The 4,561-nt window shown below is 36.7% G+C and overlaps 1 long non-coding RNA gene across 2 annotated transcripts; it reads right to left on the bottom strand.

Annotated features, from left to right (window-relative positions):
• Positions 1–212: 212 nt before the first annotated feature.
• On the bottom strand, positions 213–4,327 carry LOC140498309 (uncharacterized). Of its 2 annotated transcripts, none has more exons than XR_011965063.1 (2): positions 4,167–4,327; positions 213–668 (listed from the first exon to the last, which is right to left on the bottom strand). It is a non-coding gene; the product is annotated as an uncharacterized lncRNA (long non-coding RNA). The 2 variants fall into 2 exon arrangements; XR_011965064.1 differs by lacking the exon at positions 4,167–4,327 and adding an exon at positions 3,539–3,737.
• Between the last annotated feature and the right edge of the window lie 234 nt (positions 4,328–4,561).

The raw sequence follows: 4,561 nt of genomic DNA, 5'->3' as shown, positions 1-4,561 counted from the left end.
CCAACTATGTAAATGTTAAGATTTTAAGCTATCATAAGATCATGCATGAAGCTGATGGAGATGGGCTGCTATTTTTCAAATATCAACATCTGATTGTTTCACAGTAGTTCAATAAAAGAGAAAGGTACAAGATCAAGGCAAGTTGAATGGGAAACACACCAAATGAGATACGAATCGCCTTACTAACTAAATACCAATGTGGCACCAGCCTCCTGGGTTCATCATTTTTATTGCAATCCACTTACAGTTTAAAAGTGCGTAATGCTGCCCTAATATTTGAAAAGGTAGCAAGAATCAGTTATGTCCAGTAAATTGTGGGCTAAATTTATTGAGGGTCATGTAGACTCTATAGTATAAACAATGTAGTTCCAGGATTCATGTTCTCATTGGTGTAGATATTCTAATAGTTGGGGTGGATCCCATATTTTCTATAACACAGTAGACAGTCCATGTGAGTTGCTTTGCCCTTTCTACTTAATCAAATCATCAGATGGCCATTTTTTTGTTCTTGATTTTTATGATGAACCTTTTTGTGTTTATATTTGCTGATCCTTGAACAGTAGACAGTCTGTCATCAGATCATACCTGAAGTTTTCCCAGCTTGATAGGAACTCCCCAAGCCTGCATTCCAAATGGACACCTTCTTGAACTCAGGGTCCTTGAAGAGACTTTAGAAGGGAAATTTAGATACAAGTAGATTGATAAAGTTACATAGATATATATAGAGATACTTATGTAGATATGAAGTCATTAGGAATTACCCAAATTGAGGTATGTACAAAGATAATTCTATACAAAATGCAGACAAAGTAATTTGGAGGGAGAGGGAGCACTAATAACTGGGAGAATCAGAAAAGGTCTATTGCAGAAGACAATATGATCTGTGAAGAAATCTAGAGGTTCTAACAGGCTTAAGTAAGTAAGAAAGCATCCCCAACATGGACAACAGCCTATGCAAGGGTACAGATATGTTTTGTGGTTATTCTTTCATTTTACATTATTATAGGGATTATGTATCATAATAGGTTCTTAAATGCCATTTTGAATTGAACTGAATTGATTTGAAAAGACCTGAAAGCTTATTTTCCTAAACCATTACTTCTGCAGCATTTTCAAATAAGTGATCATACAATTTTTTTTTGGGTGTGGGGGGGGGAAGATTTTCAGTGACCAGGTGAGAGACAAGATAGAAAATTATGATTATAGAACAACAAAGAGGCCATTTGAATAAAAGAAAAAAAATTCATGATCATTTTATAATATATTTTAAAGGAACAGCAAGTTGTATATGATAGATTTGGAATTTCATGTGCAATCATCCTTTTTACTATTCTATGTTATAGAAATGCTTGTTTTATTCCATAAATTAAAAATAAAATATTTTTTAAATCAGTAGATAAACATTAAAGTTATTTATTCTTGAATATTAGAGTGATGTGGTCACAACTTCTGTTTTAGAAAAATTGACTTTGGGACTATGTGGAGGATGGCTTGGGATGAAAGTGGTTAAAAGGTAGGAAATCAATAGGGGGAAGCCATTGCAACCGTCCAGGCAAGAGGCAATCCTAGACTGAAGGAGGGGAGTGGTCATGGGAGTAAATGGAGGGAAACTGATGTAAAAGACATTGTAGAGGTAGAATCCACAAGATTTGACAACAGTGAACATAGGTGGTTAGTTAGCCTAGGCCCCAAAGGGAAGTTAGAAGAGAGACAGGATTAGGAGACAAGAAGAGAAGCTCAATCTGAGAGACGCTGAGTTTGATATGCCTTTGGGACAATGTTTATTAGAAAGGAATTAATGATTCAAGACTAGAACATAGGAAGAAAACTAGAGGCAGATATTTAATCAAGAAATTATTATATAGAGCTAAAAGTTGAAACAAATGAATTTATGACGTTTTTCTGATTAGAATCTTTTTGACTCAGTAGTATATTGTTTTTAATCCTGTTTCTTATGTTAGAGGAAATGTGATGTTTCGTTAATAATATTGATGATGATGTAGCACTTATATGGTATTTCAAGCTTTGAAAGTGATTTACAACTTTGAAAGTTTAGCTTCATTTTAACTTCACAACAGCCCTGTAAGTTAGGTGCTATCATTTGTCCCCATTTTACAGAGAAAATTGAAGTAAATAAGGTTAAGTGACTTGCTGAGGGTCACACAGCTAACAGATGTCTGAAATAACATTTGAACTCAGGTGTTTCTGATGTTAGGTCCAGTTCTCTCTGCTTGCCACATTACCATGCACATACACTAGATACCCCACTCCCAAAGTTCTCCAGTTCTAATTCTCATGTATGGAGAGAGAGTTTAACTTCTTTTGTGTGGACTTTTCCTTCAGACATTTCCGTATAGTTTCTGCTTCCTCTGATTCATAACGCTGACAAATTATACAACCAATTCCATTCCCAGTCAATGTAAGTAGGCACATGATCTCTAGTGACTTCCCTTGCTTTCTTCTCCTATTTTTGTACTAGAGCTTAGTCTCATTTACTATGGCCACTTATATTTCTCTTTCCATATCATTGCCTGTGCTACACCATTATGTGAATAAGTCTTAGGGGAGCTGATACCAAGGAGCAAATGAGAACTGATTAGTCACTCGATTTATGGAGAGAAAAAGAAATTGAACAGATTTCAGGAAATAATAAATGGCTGGTGAGAAATCTTTTACAAGTAATTCCTGTGAATTATCCTGGTAACATGATAGTAATTTTTGTTAAATGACTGGGGATCTTAAAATAATATATGGAAACCATCAGCTATCAGCCATTTGCACCGATTTAAAAGACATTATTAAAATATTTTTTTTCTTCAGGATAAATGGTGGGTTAGAGCTAAGCTAGACCAATCCTTTGGCCATTCAATCAAATGTGACCTTAGCAGTGTGAATTCAGGCTTAAGGAAGATACAGCATTATGAGATTATAGAGCTTTTGTACCTTCTTAAATAGTTAACAAACATTAACTAATTAATCCTTCCGATGCCTACCCCTCTGAAATGGAAACATCTTGCTTGGCAGAGTTCTTTGTTTTAGCTTTTTGTATCTGTTATGGTAATCCTTTAGCTCACTTTTTTTTTTCCTATTCAAGCTTGTGCAGTCTCTACAGTATTGTATCCAGGGATGCAAGCAGGAGAAATAGTCTCCCCTTTGATTCTGTTTTTCCACAGGCAGTGGATATATCTAGAATGAACAGGTGACTTCCCCAATCGTTGTTCCTCATTGCACTGCTTTGGGGTAAGATCTGGTAAAATGTCTTTGGCCTGTTCCCCACACAGAAAGTGGGACAAGGCACAGAGCCATTTAGGGCAAGAGTTCTTAACTGGCAGGCCAAAAACCTTAAAAAATATGTGTTGATAACTGTATTTCAATATAATTGGTTTCCATTGCAACTCCATGTATTTCAACTTTGGCATTTTAAAACGTTTTTCTGGAAAGGAGTCCATGATCTTCATGAGAATGCCAGAGGGAACCAGAACACACATAAACATGAAAGGCTAAGAGGCCTTGATTTAATGCATTTGGGAAAACTCACCTAAGAAGAATCAGAAGAGGATATTTGCTGGTTCCTCATCTGCCTCACACCAAATGGTGTCTTTTTTCAGGAAAGAATAGACAGGTTTCAATTTATGTGTGAAGACAGCTTCCACATCCCTGAGGAATCAGAGGCAAAGGAGACCAATTCTTCCCCTTTGTAGAAAGCTAGGAAAGTCTCTGAGGGCAAAGCAGCATTATCAGTGGAGTGAAGGGGCTTCTGGATCCTAGTTCTGTGATTTAAGGTTGGGTGATTTAGGGTTGGGCATTTGAACTTGACTGGCCTCAAACCCCTCGTCTGTAACATAGGGATGTGGGCTAAAATGGCCTCAGTGGTCCTTTATTCTTTGTTAATACATTCTGTTATTTGTAGTGGCTTTTAGCATGAGGGGTTGGGAATTGGGCTTGAACTCATATCTCTTCTACATAGCAAGTCTGGGGCAAATTTGTGTGACTCAACTTTTTTCCCCCCAAATCATATAAACAAATAAAATTTGGGGTTTCAGGGAAGGGTTTGCTTTGGTTTTGCAATTGTAGCTATTGGCCATTCCCCAATTTGATCTATTCTCACTAAGCCTAAGAAATCTTTTTCTTGGTCTATTAAAGGTGGTTAGACCTAATGAACTCACCAAGCTAATGAAATTTTCTCCATCTGAGCTGTGTCAACTCTTCTGGATCAGCTATGCTATATGTCACCTGTTGCTTCTTGAAGAGCTGAATCATCTGGGTGTGTGCTCACCTCATTAAGGTCTGATTTTCATCAGAACAAGGAGAGACAATGGCTTTAGTTCCAACTCAGTGTTTGAATTTGGGCATTCATTTTTATCTGTCATTTTTCCCCATTATGAAATCATATCTTCTTGTTTTGTGATGTCAACAAGTCAAGTCAACAACTACTTATTAACCATGAAATGTATTCTAGGCTCTGTACTAAGTACTGGGGATACAAAGAAAGGTAAAAAACGGTCCCTCATCTAAAGGAGGCAAACTCAATGAACTCAATTGTTCGTTGAACTCAATGAAC

The sequence above is a fragment of the Notamacropus eugenii genome, chromosome 4, assembly GCF_028372415.1.
Source record: "Notamacropus eugenii isolate mMacEug1 chromosome 4, mMacEug1.pri_v2, whole genome shotgun sequence".
NCBI classification, from domain to species: domain Eukaryota; kingdom Metazoa; phylum Chordata; class Mammalia; order Diprotodontia; family Macropodidae; genus Notamacropus; species Notamacropus eugenii.
The sequence above is the reverse complement of the archived record's forward strand: the minus strand, read 5'-3'. Positions and strand labels throughout refer to the sequence as shown.